Genomic DNA, 19493 nt, shown 5'->3' on the forward strand with positions numbered 1-19493 from the left:
GGGAATCCTTTCCTTCTATTCATATAGTCAATGAAGTCCTTAAAGGGATTCTTAAAAGAACTAGGAGATTCATTTTTACTCTCATACCATGATTGCAGGTTTACTGCTGTTACTACAACAGCGGGTACTGCTGGAGTAGCCATTCACAACTTGATCCAGACCACTCATTATATGGAAACAAGGCAAAAAAAATTCCACCAGACTTTGGAATTCTCAGGCTCAGATTGATCAAAAACTGGCCAATCAAATTAATGACCTCTGCCAGAGTGTCATCTGGTTGGGAGACAGAATGATGAACTTAGAACACTGAATGCAACTACAATGTGATTGGAATACTTCTGATCATTGCATAATGTGTTATGCTTACAAGCAAGATCAATATAGTTGGGAAAAAGTCTAAAGGCATCTAAAAGCCTGGGATGATCATTTAACCCTAGACATTTCAACACTGAAGGAGCAAATTTTTGAGGCTTCCCAGGCTCATTTAGCTACCATTTCTTGTTCTGACATATTTGAAAGAATTACAAAAGGACTATCTGATCTAAATCCTTTCAAGTGGATCAAACCCATTGAAGGTTCACTTTCGTTATTGGCATTACTAATACTGGTGTGTTTATGTTGTTTACTTTTAGTCTGCAGGTGTCTCCACAGAGTCTGACAAAAAGCTCGAAGCCAGCGACAAGCAATGATGGCAATGCCAATCCTAATCAATAAAAAGGGGGGAGATGTGGGTGAAAGATTACCCAGGTGCTGAGGCAAGAGACTGAAGGCACAAACTGTCTCAGTGTAATAAAGAAAATAGTTAGAATCAGAATAGTTATAATACAAATTAGATACAGAAAGGATCATGGACATTATCAATAATTAGTATAAACATTATTAATCATTAGCTTTTAATATTACTCTTTGTTGCATTACTAATATAACCAAGGAATAACCAGCGGGTATAGGGTCAGGTGCTGAAGGGACACTGTGAGAAGTAACCTAGAAAGCAAGAGGTGAGCCCTCTGTCACGCCTGCATAAGGTCTGCTTGAGGGATCCTTGGCCAAGCAGTAATGCCAGTGTCTTGGAAGACACCCATTACTTAGCAGACCATGAAAGGGAGTCTCCTTTCCTTGGAGGAATCAGGGAACACTCTGCTCCACCAGCTTCTTGTGGAAGGCTGGATATTATCCAGGCCTGCCTGCAGTCATCCGGAAGCTAAACCCCTCCCTGTGGTGCTGTGCTTCAGTGGTCACACTCCTTGTCCACTTTCATGTTCCTCCCGTACTCCTGGTTCCTCTTTGAAATTCTTAGTAGATAATGGTAGAAGAAATAGTGAAAGACTTAAAGTCGTTGATATTTCTTATAAGTGCATAGAAGAAAACATTGACCTGTGCTGCCTTCCCTCTCTGCTTCGGCTACCTAAAAGGGAAGGGCCCCCTGTCCCATGATCACATGACTTGCTTGACCTTATCAATCACTTGGACGACTCATCCTCCTTACCCTGCCCCTTGTCTTGTATGTGATAAATATCAGTGCACCTAGCCATTCGGGACTACTACAAGTCTCCGCATCTTGGCGGTAGTGGTACCCCAGGCCCACCTTTTTTTCTTTATCTCTTTGTTTTGTGTCTTTATTACTTACAATCTCTCATCTCCACACATGGGGAGAACATCCGCAAAGCCCCATAGGGCTGGACCCCACACTATATACACATAGATGGCAAGAGATTAAGGGAAGAGACACACACTAGGCCATCTAAGCTACAGAAGAGAAACTAGAATGTGGATTTTTGAAATAGCAAGGTATTTAAAAACCATTGGTTATTTGGGAAAATAAAAAAAGTGTACACACAGTAACAGTAAGTGCATGTTCAGAAAAGAACTGAGAAGGCCTTAAGGTTTTATGTAGGGCTGATACCAAGACTGAACATGGCAAGCAAAATGACTGGTGATAGTCATGACACAGAACAAATCCATATGGAGTGAGAAAGATGTTTATTTGTTCAAATACCTGTCGGGGTGATCAGACCCAACACCAGGTTGTGGGGGTAATGAAGTCCGGTGGAGTCAAAGGAATGAGAAAAAGACAGTTTGAGAGAGAAAGTGGGACCGGGGGGCCATCGTGAGTGTGGAGGCTGCAAAGGCCCTGAGCTCTGGGAGCCCATGCTATTTATTGGTGCTCAAACAAACAAACAAACAAACAGGTGGTGAGGATGTGGGGGTTGAAAAGAAACAGTGTATCAAGTGAATGAGAAACATATGACTGCTTGAAATAACGGGAGTGCTAGAAGCAAGGTGCCAGCAAGTCTAGCAGACCTGCAAGCCCTGGCTCAGCTTCTCTCCAAACACTCAGCTTTTCTCCCAACATGCCCCCCTTCTCTTTTTTGTAAAAACTGCTATAGCTATCATTATTACCACCATAAGGTGGCCTCTTTTTTTAAATTAACTGAGCAAGGCAATTGCAGGCTGTGCAGCACTTAATTGCTGGTTAGTGATCCAGCTTCATTTTTCTTAGCCCTTATTCAAAATAGAGTTGCTCTGGGTTGAAGGCTTCTCACATACCTCCCCTTTCCCTTTTACAAGAGGACCCTTAATCCTAGGGGTTGCAGAAGGATGAAGGTCCGTCTTCTGCAACATCTTCATGCTGAGTAGGGGTAATGATACTCCTGCCTAACTATTAGGGTCTCTTGTATTCAGGATAGAGGGGAGTTCAGTCAGAAAGCATTGATCCTTTAAGCATCTATAGGTCAAACCTTGGCAATCCAGTAGTTTCTCAGCATGGCTTATACTGGGGCAACCCAGTCCATGGTTGTACACATCTTGAGGGTACCTACATGGTTTGTTCATCTCCTGCAAAAATACAAGCATACCCTCACCTCCATGTTAGTAAATCTACTGAAACAGAAGCAAAAACTTCTGTGGCTGTAGCTGGGAGTCATGCTATTGCTGAAGCATTGGTAACTCAGCGTCTGCCTCTTTGGTTAATTACTGTGGGATACAACTTATGATTGATAACGAGAAAAAGGCCGCTTCTAACAGAAGGCACAGAGAGAGCAAATCGATGCTTAAAAGCAATCCTTAACCCTTCAATTTGCACTGTACAGGTGGGTCCACTAGATGCTGGGGTTCATAATAGATCTTCAGATGTCTGGTGGGCACCCACACAGGTAGCTGATTGTCACCTGGAGAGACACAAACAAATCATCTTCCCCATAAAATTATCTTTCCTTTTTCCCAGCCCTTTGTATGTGCATCCCTCCCCCATATATCTTGTTCAGGCTTTTTATTTTCCTTTTGTCCTGTCAGGTGTTGTTCAGCTGCAGTCATGGGTTGAATCACAGGATTAACAGCCCTTAAATCTGTTAGCATTCTCCATTTCCCTGATTTTTTCTTAATGACAAATACAGGAGAATTCCAAGGGGAGAAAGTAGGCTCTGTATGTCCCTTTTGCAATTGTTCCTGCACTAGTTCTTTTAAAGCCTCCCAGTTTTCCCGTTTCAGTTGCCATTGCTCCACCCAAACCGGTTTGGCAGTTAGCCAAACAAGAGGAATGGGAGCCAGAGGCTCAACAATGGCCGCTCCTAAAAATGACACCCCAATCTGGTCCGATCTGTTTGCCCTTGTAATTCTAAAGGTTCTGATTGGCCTTTTTTATCTTTTCCTAGTCCTTTTCCCAGGTGATATCCCGTAGTTTTCATCATTTGTCTACTATTATTACTATATTGATCTGTAGGAATAGATATTTCAGCATCCCATTGTTGCAATAAGTCTCTACCCTATAAATTGACAGGAATAGGTGTAATGATTGGCCGAATTGTCCCTTCCTGACAATCCCACCCTTGACATAGTAAAATCAAGGAACTTTGAAAAACTTCCGAGGCAGCTCCTACTCCAACAATACCAATGGATGTCTTTCGCTTAGGCCAGTGCTGGGGCCATTGATTTATAGTAATAATAGAGACATCAGCTCCAAATATCTACCAGTCCTTCAAAACATTTTCCCTGAATAGTTACTGTGCAAATAGGTCTTTTTTCAGACACTTGATTAACTCAATACACAGCCTTTCCTGCTGGATTAGTACTACCAAAGCCTCCTGTTCTTTTCATTGTGCTGCTTCCTAGTTTTATGTAAGGTAACAGCCACAACTGAGCAATTCTTTCTCCTGCGGAGGCAGACCATGGAGGGACTAATAAAAAATTGAATTTATCCAGTATAACAAGAGTCAATTATTCCCGTATGCACAGTGACACCTTTTAAATTTAGACTAGACCTTCCAAGTAATAGACCAACTGTTCCTGAGGGTAAGGGTCCCCTAACTCCCGTGGGGACCTTCTTTGGTGACTCTCCAGGAAGTAAGCAAATGGGAATTGTGCTGTAGAGATCTACAGAGCACTTCCTGCTGAGGTGGGAGATAATTGTACATTTGTAAAGGCATTTGCTGTGATGGGTGTGCCTTGGTTTGTTGAGGGGCCCAAGGCAGGCCCTTCTTCCCATTTCCTGAAAGAGGTTGTCCATCTTTGCCAAATTTAGAATGACACCGACTTGCCCAGTGATTGCCTTTCTTACACCGGGGACATATACTGGGATTTTTCCATTGATTGATGGTACTAGTTCTTGCCTTTTGATTTCCTTTTCTACATTCCTTTCTTGTGTGTCCAAGTTGCCCATAATTAATGCAAAAGCCTGAGAAATGGGGCATATTCTTTCCTACTCTTAATCCAGCCATAGCCTGAGCTAAAAGAGTAGACTTATGTAAGTTACCTCCAATGCCACTGCAAGCCTTAATACATTCAGCTAAATGAGCCTTCCCTCTCAGGGGTCTAATAGCAGTTTGACACCCTGCATTAGCATTATCATGTGCAAGAAGTTGTACTACAACATCCAGAGTCGTTTTATCAGTTATGGCTTTCTACACAGCCTCTTGGAGCTGAGCAATAAAATCAGCATATGGTTTTTTAGGTCCTTGTCAGAACTGAAAGAAGGATATTGTTCACCTGTAACATTTATCGTTTCCCATGCCCATAAGCACACGAAGTGCAGCTGAACAATGGCAACATCCTCCATTACTGCTTGATTCTCCAATTGACCCCAATTAGGGATGTGTTTCAAAAAAGTTAGACATTTCCAATATTGCGTCTATTTCCAAATTGCTTGGCAAGGTTTTAAAACGACTCAAAATAAATTAAAGTTTTAAATGTAAGAACTGAAACTAAAGAGCTATAAGAAAATGTAAGGAAAATTCTTTGGGTAAAAATTATAACAAATTTAGGGAAATAATTCAGGAGTATGACCTCAAGAACACAAACCAGAGAATAAAAACAGATACGTGGCTTAATTAAACAAATAAGCTTCTGTAAATCAAAAGAAATAATCAAAAGGGTGAACAGACAACCTACAAAATGGAAGAAAATATTTACAAACTGTAAATCCAAAAGAAAACTAATATCAAAAATTTATGCCCAGGTGTAGTGGCTCACGCCTGTAACCCCAACACTTTGAGAGGCTGAAGTTTGTGGATCACCTGAGGTCAGGAGTTTGAGAACAATCTAGCCCACATGGTGAGACCCCGTCTCTACTAAAACTACAAAAATTAGCCAGGAAGGGTGACTCATGCCTATAATCCCAGGTACTTGGTAGGCTGAGGCATGAGAATTGCTTGTACCTCGGAGGTAGAGGCTGCAGTGAACCGAGATTGTGCCACTGCACTCCAGCCTGGGTGACAGAGCAAGACTCCGTTTCAAAAGAAAAAATAATGATAAGAAACTTAACTAAACAACAACAACCACCCAAATAGCCTCATTTAAAATGGGCAAAGAGCAGAGGTTTCCCAACTTCATGCTTAGGCATACCTCTAGGAACTTGATATATGCCCACTGAACCTTCTACCTCCTACTGGTGCTTGTGTCTGCCATTGTGTAACCTGTAGGCGGGCCTTCTCCTTGGCTAATCAGGAAGATTAGATGGCTGTGCCTTCCACAGGTCAGATCATTGTCTTATTGCACAGATAGTTTCTCTCAGTTAACAAGGATCAAATATATACACATATCATGGGGATTTGGTGTACAGATTATTTTGTCACCCAAGTACCAATCACTTGAATACAGAGTCCCTTCCCCAGTGCTTGTTTTTATTAATTGTCAGAAATCAGATGATTGTAATTGTGCAGCATTACTTCTGGGCTCTCTATTCTGTTTCATTGATCATGTATCTGTTTTTGTACAAGTGTCATGCTGGTTTCGTTACTGTAGCTTTTCAGTATAGTTTGAATTTGGGTAATGTAATGCCTCCATCTTTGTTCTGCCTTGGCTATTAGACTCTTTTTTGGTTCCATGTAAATGTTAACATAGTGTTTTTTTCTAGTTCTGTGAAGACTGTCATTGATAGTTTGATGGGAATAGCATTAAATCTGCAAATTGCTTTGGGCAGTATGGCCACTTTGACAGTATTAATTCTTGTTATCCATGAGCATGGAACGTTTTTCCATTTGTTTGTATCATCTCTGATTCCTTTGAGCAGTGTTTTATAATTCTCATGGTGGAGATATTTCCCCTCCGTGGTTGTCTGTATTCCTAGGTATGATGCTCATTTACCATTCCAACAATCCTAGGGCACACACACACATACACACAGGTACACACATATACATGGAGGCATGCACACAGGCACAAACACATTCACACACAGGCACACACTTGCATACACATACACACTAGTATACACACACACACAGGCACACACACATACACATTACAGCATCTATTTTTGGCTAACAACAATAAATGAGTCCATAACACCCAACCTTCCCAGTTTCCAACCAGCTGAGGCCTACAGCTCATTTATGATTCTTTTTATCCTTCGTTCCCAAGCAGTTTTTTCACATTGATGCCACAGGCATTTATTGAGTGCCCTCTGTGTGGCTGACTTCTCAGCCTAGAAGCGACGAAAGTCAATGTGCTGGTGTCTCAGGCAGGAGGTTATGCAAGGCTGTGCCCTGCTCAGCAATATCAGAACATCTGTGGGAGGTCTGAGAGGGAGGAACACTGCAGTCAGATCCAGGACATATCACAGCAAGAGCAGCCAGATGCCGAAGCAGAAGCCCGAGAGCCACTCCCATGCATGTGACCAGCTAGATTCACCCATGGCACAGACTCATCTCACCAAGCTGGCCTTGCCTGTGGGCAAAGTCAGGACCATAGCAAGTGCACACTGTCCCTCAAATTTCAAACAGGGAGTGGATTAATGACTCAATCTGAGAGATTGTATTTGTGAACTTCCCAGAAAACAAGCCTTGCGGGACAAAGGAACCCACAGCGCACGGTGGACCTGCTTCCTGTTCCTGCAATGCTTCACGTGAAAACGCAGAGTGTTGAGGAGGTTTATTTCACTTCCCACTTTTTTTACTGTATGAATTTTAAGCACACATGTATTAATTTTATTTTTGTCAGCCAGGAAATTATGGGACATTCTGTTCTGTTCTGTTCTCTTTAGCTCTGTTCTGTAGTTAAGAACAGTAATAAAAGGTGGACATAACGTATGTAAGACTTATGCTTAACTTATGCTTAAGTTTTCATAGTGGATGAGACGGACAACTATGCCATTGAAAAGAAGCTGGCTCTGTCTGACAGCCGTTATCAGGTGATCTCTGATGTCATAGTTCTACCAAGACTGAGCACATTGGTCTCTGTCATTCTGGGGGCAATCCCTCCAAAGCGACATCAGTCATTGATTTTCAGTGATACTTTAGGATGCCAAGAGCCTTAGACCCCATAAGCACAATCCAATGTCTACTGTGACTTTATGCTTCCTAAGCTGTCCTTCCTCATTATCTAATTTTTAGTGTCACAGTGGCGTCTTACATGAGAAAAGATTTCGTTGGTTGATATTCTCTGGCTAATACTTCCAGCCCCAAGAATCTCACAGCAAAGGTGCCACCAAGTGTTCACGTTGGCTTCCATTTACTTGTAGAATCTTGGCCATTCTCATATTTAACCAAGAATTGAGTTGAGTGGCTCTGACCAGGGTGGAAGATGAGAGCAGCCTGAACTTAGACTTTGAAAATGTAAGAAATATATAATAATAAGAGTATTTATATAGGAGAGTTGTTCAGAAATTAAAATTTAAAACTATGTAAAATGCTTAAAATACACAGAAAGCACTTGACATCAGTTAGGTAACATTAATAATAATAATAGTAATAATACTAAATATAATCTACCCACAAAATTATCAACTTCTGAATCCTCAGAGTCGTAAACTTGTCATGTCACTTTCATGCAAAAAAAGATCTCTGTGACCTGGAGAGAGGCAAGTTAGAGACAGTGAAATGGAAGCTCAGACAAGCCCTTCCAAGCACCCACTGTCCACCAGGTGCAGGACTCCTCCCTGCTGATCACCCTGCAAGGACAGCTGATCTAGGACCCTTCTGACCCCGAGGTCCATTTGTGTCTTCAGGAGCATAAGAGCTAGATCCCAGCACCCACATGAAGTGTCCACCATTCAGCCTACGGGATGGCTGTGCTTCAGATCCGTCATCAGCTCCAGCTAATCTGACTGTCTTTCCTGCTTTTCCTCTGTGAGCCCGGGAGAAGACAAGACTCCTGCGTTCTTTATTTCCACCAACTTCAACATAGGAAGAGCTTGAATTACAACTGCCAGTGATTCCAAATGAAGCTGGAATTAATCTATTGCCTTTTTTTCAATTCCTTCCTATCTGTACATGTGTATCTTACAGGAACATACAGAAATGGTTTGTTGAGAGAGGAGTTCGAATGGTCTTCTAGGCATTGTTCACTCTTGACACTTAAGTGGAAGTATTAAACATTCCAATCTGTCTCTGATAAGGATAGAAGACTTACTTTACAAGATACAAAATATCATTCGATTGGTCATTTCTAGACATTGATTCTACAAGAAGAACTCAGTTAAGTCTCACACCATCCATTTTATCACAAATCCCATCACAAACAGCTTATTGAGAATTCCTCGAACAAAGCTAGAGTCCTGGTCCCAGGCCCACATGTAATGAGATTCCTTGGAAGCACCCATTTCTACCTTCATTATAATGAAATTCTCCTGTGTCAAGACCTCATTTCATTTTGTGACTGTCTCTGCCTCGATACCTTGAATCTTGTTGACACAAAAAACCTGGTGTGAGATCACGACAAACATCTCTGTGTTCTTGCTTTTTTCCAGCTATTTCCTCTTTCTAGGACAGCCTGCTCGGCTTGCACCCTGTTTCCAGCAGGTTTCTGATCTCTTTCTTGTCCTAAATGCACCCAATCCAGCCTCACATGTTTTAGGAGTCCTTTTATGACCCCCTGGATAATGTTGGCCACCCTTTTCTGTGTGTTCTTTATTTTTATTGCTTCTGCTATGCAGGTCAAAGAACAACATTAGTAAAAGTTCATTCTCAAGTAATAAGGAACTTTGGCTGGATAAAATCACTAAATGGTGTTTGATTATTGTTATGCTGCGCTTTGCCCAACCTGTGTTCACTGAACATTGAAAAGATAAATTGCCTTGTTGAAAATGCCCATATGGAGAGGAACTGAGTGTGGCTTGTGGACATCAGCCAGCTAGAAACTGAGACCTTCACTCCAGTAGCCCAGAAGGCACTGGATCCTGCCAGTCACCCATGACCTTAGAAGCAGCTCATTCCCCACTGAGTCTTCAGGGAGACCCTGCTTTTGGATTATGCCTTCATTGCAGCCCATTGAGGATCCAAACAGAGGCACTAGCTGAGTTCTGTTTGGCTACACAAAAATCACTGCAACTTCTGCAGCTTGAAGCCAACACAAGGGGAGACTACATGGCAATTATAATACAATATGGCACCCAAGGAGACAGAAGGACACATGCAATCCTGGAAGATGGGGTAGAAAGAGTGTCAGGAAAGGTTTTGCAATGGCCTCTAAAGTGAAGTATCCAAGAATTATATGAAATTGTATTTCATTCAATAATAAATATTCTATAGGTACTAGATACAAGCAGAAAAAAAAAATCTAAGCCCTCATGGATCTCACTTTCCAGGAGAGAGAATCAGACAAGAAACTAATAAATACACAGAATGAAGATCGTGTTGTATGATGAGAAGTACCCTGAAGGGGAAGAAAGCAGGGACAGGCGTAGAGTACAAAAGGAGTGCAGGGACAAATGAAATTATGAATAGCATAAGCAGGGAATCTTCACTGAGACCCTCTCTGCTTATTGATTTTATAACCCTGGATGCCAAGAAGATATAAAATCCCATATCCAGGCATCAATACAGACCCTCTTCTCTCAATGAGAGAAAAATACCTAGGACTTGTGGGGTACAAGGAACCCTTTGGCCAAGTGATTAGTCTTTGGTCTTTAACACTCAGCCCAATACATTTTGGTCTCGGAGAGGGGAGGTGGAAAAATGGGGAATATTAACCTCATCACCAAACTACAACTAATATTCTTTAGTGGAAAAATGGTTATCCTGTTGAACCAGTAAATTGGCTAGAGGTTTCTACAAACATTCCAGTTCATCCAAAAATTTCAATTAATTTTAATACTCTTAGTGAGGTGCTAAAGGAGGGACCCTAATAGGATGTGAGACTCCCAAATACAAAGAGATTATAGTTTTATGAAAAGCAAATTCTGTGGCTTCACAAACTAGATATTTCATTAAGGTTACAATGTAGCCAAGTAATTCTAGACGTGACTGTTTAAAACAGGAATGTGAAACCAGAGCAAAGGCAGCTCTCCTTTGGCTGCGTTATGGTTAGCAGACCAGGAACTTTCCCCAACGTGGTGCTCTGTACAGGACAGGGGTGAATCAGCTCAGCTATACCATATGCCTTAGAGACTCTGAACATGAGATGTGTGGAAAAGGACCCTAAAAAATAATTACAGGCAGGACGAAGGAGAAACAGCCAGATGGCCAGGTGTGGTGGCTCATACCAGTAATTCCAGCACTTTGGCAGGCTGTGCCAAGAGGGTCTCTTCAGCTCAGACCAACCTGGAAAACACCGTAAGAACTTGTCTCTGCTAAAAGGAAAAATTTAAAAAATTAGCTAGGTGTAGTGGCACCTGTCTGTAGTCTCAGCTACTTGGGAGGCTGAAGCAGAATTGCTTGAACCCAGGAGGTCAAGTCTGCAGGGCACTGGGATTGCACCATTGTACTTAAATCTTTGCAAAATTGTTTACAGTGGAACACAGGTTATGGGATGGAAAGAAGAAGGAGCCTGGCTAGCAAAGGAGGTCTTGTTATTTAGATGGAATCTCCCAGGAAGCAGCCCTCAGAGAGAACAGCTGGGAAATGCTTTTCTTTAGATCTTTAAAGGTATCAGATTCTCAGTTAATCTTTCCCTATCCAAAGGAGATTCTTAGAGAAAGCTCAGCTGTGTCAATGCAAATTTTCTCTACAGATGTGAGACTTTCCCACTAAAGACAGCTTTTGTCCCTTCTCACATTTCCTGCTTTGCTGAATAGCTGTCTTGAAATGTGTCAAAGAAATTTATTTTAGTGCAAATTGTTTTGGTTCCCTTGAAGCTCCACTCTGACTCCAACTAAGACAAGAGGGGATTTATAACCATAGAGCAGGGTGGGGTCAGAGGAGAAAAAATTACTAAGAGGAAGCACCAGAGGTGAGGGTGGCAACAACAAGACAGAAATTCTGGAATACCAAATGATATGGTTTGGTTCTGTGTCCCCACACAAATCCCATGTCAAATTGTAATTCACAGTGTTGGAGGAAGGGCCTAGCGGGAGGTGATTGAATCGTGAGGGCCAACTTTCCTCTGACTCTTCTCATAATAGAATTCTCATGAGATCTGGTTGTTTGAAAGTATGTAGCACCTCCACCTTCTCACCTTGTCTATCTCTCTGTTTCTCTCTCTCTCCCCCTCCCTCTCCTGCCAGTCAAGTGAAACATGCTTGCTTCCCCTTCACCTTCCTCTATGATGATAAGCTTCCTGAGGCCTTCCCACCATGCCTCCTGTACAGCCTGCAGAACTGTGAGTCAATTAAACCTCTTTTCATTGTAAATTACCCAGTCTCAGGCAGTTCTTTATAGCAGTGGGAGAATAAAATAATACAGAAAATTGGTACCGAGTGTGAAGCACTGATATAAAGATACCTGAAAATGTCAAAGCAACTTTGGAACTGGGTAGTAGGTAGAAACTGGAAGAGTTTGGAGGGCTCAGAAGAAGATGAAAAGATGAAGGAAGGTTTGAAACTTCCTAGAAAATTGAATGGTTGTGAAGAAAATGCTGATAGGGATATGAACAATGAAGTCCAGGCTGAGGAGGTCTCAGATGGAGATGAGAAACTTATTGGGAACTGGAGTAAAGGTCACTCTTCCTATGCTTTAGCAAAGAGATTGGCATCATCGTGTCCCTACCCTAGAGATCTGTGGAACTTTGAACTTGAGCGAGATGATTGAGTGTATCTGATGGAAGAAATTTCCAAGCATCAAAGCAAGCAAGATGTGGCCTGTCTGCCTCTAACAGCATATTCTCATATGCATGCCCACAGAGATTATCTGACACTGGAACTTATATTTAAAAGGGAAGCAGAACATAAAAGTTTGAATAACTTGAGCTGGCCATGTAGTAGAAAAGATAAACTCATTTTCTGAGGAAGAATTCAAGCCGGTTGCAGAAATTTGCATAAGTAAAAAGAGGCGATTTTGATAGCCAAGCCAATGGGGAAAATGCCTCGGAGGTGTTTCAGAGACCATCATGTTAGCCCCGTCCATCACAGACCTGGAGGCACAGGAGAGAAAAATAATTTCATGGGCCAAGCCCAGGGCCCTACTGCCCTGTGAAGCCTTGGGACATGGCACCCTGCATACCAGCCACTTCAGCCCCAGCCGTGGCTAAAAGGGCCTCAGATACGTGTTGAGATCTTGTTTTAGAGGATGTTTGCCCCAGTGTATGGTGGCTTCCATGTAGTGTTAAGCCTGTGGGTGCTCAGAGTCCAAGAGTTGAGGCTTGGGAGGCCCTGCCTAGATTTCACAGGATGTTTACAAATGCATGGATGTCCAGGCAGAAGCCTGCTGCGAGGATGGAACCGTTATGAAGAACCTCTACTAGGACAGTGTGGAGGGGAAATGTGGGGTTTGAGCTCCCACACAGAGTTCCTACTGGGGCACTACCTAGTGGAGCTATGAGAAGAGGGCCACCATCCTCCAGAGCCCAGAATGGTATATCCACTGAAGGCTTGTACTGTGTGCCTGGAAAAGCTGCAGACTCTCAATGCCAGTCAGTAAAAGCAGTCATGGGGGCTCTACTGTGCAGAGGCACAGGGGTAGAGCTGCCCAAGGCCCTGGGAGCCCACCTCTTGCATTAGTGTGGCCTTGATATGAGACATGGAGTCAAAAGAGATTATTTTGGAGCTTTGAAATTTATTGACTGCCTTTCTGGGTTTTGGACTTGTATGGGGCCTGAGCCCCTTTGGGCCAATTCTCCCTTTTGGAACAGAAGCATTCACTCCATACCCATACCCCCATTGTGTCTAGGAAGTAACTGACTTATTTTTGATTTTATGGCTCATAGTTGGAGGGGACTTGCCTTGTCTCAGATGAGACTTTAGATTTGGACTTTTGAGCAAGGTTGTAATAATTTAAGACTTTGGGGGACTGTTAGGAAGGCATAATTGTCTTTTGAAATGTGAGCAGAATGTGAGAATTGGAAGGGGCTGGCATAGAGTGATATGGTTTGGCTCTGTGTCCCCACCCAAATTACATGTCAAATTGTAATTCCCACTGTTGGTGGAGGGTCCTGGTGGGACATGATTGAATCATGGAGGCGGATTTCTCTCTTGCTGTTCCTATCATATGGTTCTCATGAGATCTAGTTGTTTGAAAGTGTGTAGCACCTCCACCTTCTCTCTCTTTCTCTCTCCCTCTCTCGCCAGCAATGAGAATATGTGCTTGATCCCCTTTGCCTTCCTGCATGATTGTAAGTTTCCTGAGGCCTCCACAGCCATGCTTTCTGTACAGCTTGTGGAACTGTGAGTCAATTAAACTCTTTTCTTTGAAAATTACTCAGTCTCAGGTAGCTGTTTAGTTCTTTATAGCAGTGTGAGAATGGACTAATACCCAAGAATACAGGCACAGCAAAGTTTCACTATTCTCATGTTTCCTTAGTACTAATCAAAGATGTCCATGCTCTGCTCTTGGCTCTCTATGGGAAGGTGGGGTTTTCAACACCTTACATCATCTGGGGACCCAGGGCTGGAATTGTTCCCTCAGTGAATCACTGGGGGTGAGATGACAGAGATAGGGGGGTCCATACGCTTAGGAAAGTGGATGTAATTGGGCTGTACCAGTGAGAAGTCTGTGAAAGGCAGGGAAGTTCTGTGTCTACAGAACACAGAGAGAAGTTACGTTACTACAGGTGGAAATTAGGGCCCCCTGGTGACATCCAATTTCAATCTTCTTTTACCTAATTTGGGACATAACTGTCAAGTATGTTTTCCTTTATACTGGAAAAGAATGGCTAAAATGAAATCCCCTGCCAATCCACAAAACTCCTCTATACAAACGTAGCAAAGAAAGAAAATAATTTTCTTATTCAAAAGGCATTAAACCACACTGCAGTGTGTACCATAGGTAAGGTCTAATGAAACTACAGGCCACTGGAGCCTTAGACCCTGCCACTTTGTTGACACATACCGGGCAACCAAAGGAACTGCTATGCAACTGCCTAGCGGTTATAGACCAAGAGTCACCCAGTCAACCACATCTGAAGGACACAGCCCTCCAGGGTGGAGACTGGATGCTCTTTGTGGACAGAAGCAGCCTAGTCACCAACAGAAGGAGGAATGCTGTCTAGGCTATAGTGACTCTCTTGGAGGTAATAGCTGCAAGAACTCTTCCAACAGGGACTTCTATGCAAAAGGCTGAGTAAATCGCCGTTATGAGAGGCTTGCATCTGTCCAAAGGTAAGAGAACCAATATCTAAACTGATTCCAAATATTCTTTCATGATAGTCCATGCACACAGAGCTATTTGCAAGAAAAGGGGACTGCTGATGGCAGATAATACTAAAATTAAATACGCAAAGCCATGTTGGAGCTATTGGAGGTGGTGACAACCCCAAGAGAAATAGCTGTGATGCATTGTCCAGGCCATCAGCACAGGAATTGCAGTCTAGCTAGAGGGAATGCTTTCACTGACTGCACAGCCAGGTACCCAACCTACAGCAGTACTGAGGTTCAGGCACCTTAAATTCCCCAAATAGTTCTGATAACTTTCAAATCCCAGTATACTCTTGAGGTTAAAAAGGCTGCCAAGGACAGAGGATGTATTCAAGATAAGAAAGGTTGAAAAGTAAATGATGAAGGTGTTGGTGCCAAAGCATCTTGTTCACCCAGTGCCAAAATATACTCATGATAGCACGCATTTTGGATGAGATGCCTCATTAACTTTCATGCAAAAATATATAAAAGGAAAAGGACTGAAGGCTCGCTTGGAAAGTATAACACAACATTGCGACCTTTGTGCTGAAAACAAACCCAGTAACCATAGCAGAGGACAGCCTGGACAACAGGAGAGAGGTTTTGCATTGGCAAAATAAATTTCTGAATTGACTGGGGCATGTTTCAAATATTTGGGGCTCACAATACCTAAAGAAATTAAAAGCAGAAACTAAAATAGATATTTTTGAAACAATGTTATTATTCAAAATAACCTTATTTATAATAATTCTATTCACAACAATCAAAAGGTGAAAATGCAAGTGAGCATCAGCAAATAAAAGGATAAACAGAATGTAGTGTATACATGCAAAGGAACATTATTTAGTTTTGAAAAGAAAGGAAATTCAGATACGTGCAGTAATAATGTTAAACCTTGCAGATATTTTATTAAGCTAAATTAACCAGACACAAAATGACAAATACTGTGTGAGTCCAACTATGTGAGGTGCCTAGAATAATTAAATGAAAGACAGGAAGTAGAATGGTGGTTGCCAGAGGATGAAATAAGGGGAAATGGGTAGTTGTTGTTTAGTGAGTAGAGTTTTAGGTTGGGATGATTAAAATTGTAGTATATGTGTACTGGTGATGCTTGCTCAACAAGGTGGACGGACTTAATACCAATAAACTATTGTTTTAAAATGGTTAAATGATGAATTGTATGGTATATATATTTTACCACACTAAAGAAAAGGTTTAATGACCAATGACAAAGCCAGGCTACATTGAAGATCTACACCCACTTCCTTCTTCCCTAGACCCTGGAGAAATGCAGAGATGCAGGTTTAACCAAGTCCATCAGGGTGTCCAGTTTCAATCACTAACTGCTGGAACTGATCCTCAGACAAGCCAGGACCCAAGTACAAGCCCACCCACAACCAGAGGAGCCCTCAGAGCCACTGGGGCCTTCTCTGACTTTTGCTCTTCACACACTTCCTTACATTAGAATAATGTAATTTCTCAGAATGTTGTGCTTTAATTTTTTAAGGGAATGTCAAAGGCTAGCCATGACACTGTTATGTGTATTTCTTTTACTTTAATTTTTTCATAATTATTAAATAATGTAATTGTTCAGAATTAGTATCAGAATTGTTTCATAAATATTAAATAATATAATTGTTCAGAATTGAAATTAAATAATGTAATTTAGGTCTCCAAAACTTTTTTATTTTCAATATTTGTAACTTTTATTTTCAGTTCAGGGATGCACGTGCAGGTTTGTTATATAGGTAAACTCATGCCATGGGGGTTTGTTCTACAGAGTATTCTGTTACCCAGGTATTAAGCCTGGTACTCATTAGTTATTTTTCAAAATCCTCTCCCTTGTCCCAATTTTGATAAATTGGTAGAGGCAAGAACCTGAATAGAGTGCATTCAAAAAAATGTAGGAAGAGAAGAATTAGATACAGAAGTGTAGAACGTATTCAAATAATGGTTTATAAGTACACCAGATAATTGAGAAGTCCATGGAGAAAATAATGGAGACAAATGACAATTTTCTTTGAGATGGCAAAAAAAAAAAAAAAAAAACAGCATGCCTATATGCTCTTAGGAAGAATCTAGTAGAAACAGAAACATTGATGATGCAGGAGAGAGAGGACGAGAATTGCTGAATCATGTAAGAATTCATTTCCTATTTCTGCTGTAAAAAAGTCAACACAAATATTGTGGCCTGAAACACTGTAACTAATTTTTTCCCAGTTCTGGGGATTAGAATTCCAAACTCTGGTTCAACAGACTAAAGTCAGGTTGTCCACAAGGTTGCATGTCTTCTTGAGGGTCTAGGGGAAAATGCTTTTCCTGCCATTTCCAGGTTCCAGAGAATGTATTTATTCCTTGGCTCATGGTACTTACTCTATCTTGAAAGTCAACTGCATGGCATCTTAGGATCTGTGTCCTATGTGTCTTTCCTTACATGTCCTCTTTGATTTTGGCCCTCCTGGGTCCCACTTGTAAGGATTTTGTGATTACATTGCCTATCCAGAGAATTCAGGAAAACCTTATGATCCTTAACATAATCACATCTGCAAAGTTTGCTTTGCCATGTGAGGTAACATAGTCACAGGTTCCAAAGATCAAGGCATGAGTTATTGGCAGGGCAGGGGGAGGGAGCACTATGGAGCCTATGGTACTAGCTTTGTGGAGAACTTGAAGCAAGTAAACCTTAATTATCTAACCTTGCTAATAGAAAGTACTATATCACCAGTCACTCATGTCAGATATAAAGAAATAAAAACCTGTTCCTTAGCTCTGATATCATTTATATTCTATCATATGTCCCCTTCTAGATATAGTCCCTTTATTCCCTTAGTTTACAATTATTTCCCAGGATTTGTGGACATTTTTTTTCACTGTACATGCAGAAAACTCCAGCATTTCTGTTCTTTACATTGTCAACAACTGAAAGTTTCTACTCATAATTAGATTGTACTTCAGGCAAATACTTCCATGTTAGAACTCGTACCGACAAGGAAGTACTTGTAGCTGCTCTGTGTCTATGAACCTTTAACACACTTCATACTAATGAAGCCTCTTTCTCTTTGATTTTCACTACACATCAGTTCATCAAGTTCTTGATTCATTAAGGGTTGCGGTCATTGGGTCTCTCATCTTTCCTCTTTCCATTCTTTCAATCTCCACACAGGTTTACATATTCAGATTTACTTACAAAATAAACTAAATTGAAATCCTCAGAGTACACTCATTCTCTCTAGATTTCTCCTTTAGGTTTTCTGCTGGTTGGGATCTCTTTTCCCTTTTACCTGTTGATCTGTGCTTGTGGCAACCAAACTGGATCAATGTGCGTACAGCCAGAACAAATTGCCCTGCTTGTATTTTTGTAGACCATCTTGCCAAAAGCTAAAATCCTACACCTGAAGTTGTTATTCATTTGATCTGTAGTAAAGTCTAGGTATTACTATGTTTTATTTATTTTGTTTTTGAATTTGTATAAAATTAAGCTTTACAAGTGCAGTTTGGTACGTGGATGTATTGCACAGTGGTGAGGTCTGGGCTTTTAGTGCAGCTATTACCTGAATAATGTCCATTGTATTTACCCAATAATTTCCCAGCCTCCCAGCCTTCTGCGTCTCCACCAGTGGAAGAAAGAGGATCCAGTGGACAGGTATTAAGTGCCTATAGGTGTGCCTAGGCATAGGGTTGGGAAATCTCTGCTCTTTGATGAATTTTAAAGAGGTTATTTGGGTTTTCTTGTAATTGTTTTTGTTGCGTTGAGTTCGTTGTAAATTTTGGATGTCAGTCCCCTGTTAGATTCACAGTTTGCAATTATTTTTCCCCATTGTGTAGGTTGTCTGTTCTCTGTTGATTTTTTTTTTTTTGCTTTATTTGTTTAATTAAGTCATATATGTCTCTTCCTATTTTCTCATTTGTGTTTTTGAAATCTTAGTCTGAGTTCCTTGCCGAGACCTACTTAGGAAATTTTTGCCGAAATAAATTTTCCTTAGATTTTCTTCTAGCACTTAATAGTCTCAGGTCTTACATTTAAGACTTAGATTTATTTCCAGTTCTTTAAAAACTTGCAAAGCTATTTTGAGGTATAAGCAAGGTTGCAAATATCTAACTTTTTGAAAATATCAATTTTTCATTATGGTTTTAGGGGTTAGGATTGTATTATCACCAACATGCATTTTACTAGAAAATCTTTGCTAAGGTCACTCATGTTTATTCCCTTGCCCTTGGCATGAGCTACAGTGCGAAGAGTGCTGCAACCAAGCCCTAGCCAATGCCACATGAGAGGGACTGTGCTGCAGGCTTCTGAGAAGGTTTCTCTCACATCTAGAAGAAGCTTGTAAGATGCAGCTGCCCCTCTTCTTCAAGTGGCTCTTGTCCTGTTGCCCTGGGAGTTCTAAAATTGCTGCAGCAGCCTCCACTCAGCCTGAGGATGACATCAATACACAGAGGAAGAAGAGTCAGGAAAAGATGAGAGAAGTTACAGATGCTCCTGGGCGACCCCCAGAGCTTACCATTCCTTAGACTTCTTGATATGGTGCTAACAGATTTGTATGTGAAATGAGACAGTTTCCTGATTCCCCTTGCAGGA

Source organism: Papio anubis, chromosome 11 (assembly GCF_008728515.1).
Source record: "Papio anubis isolate 15944 chromosome 11, Panubis1.0, whole genome shotgun sequence".
NCBI lineage: Eukaryota > Metazoa > Chordata > Mammalia > Primates > Cercopithecidae > Papio > Papio anubis.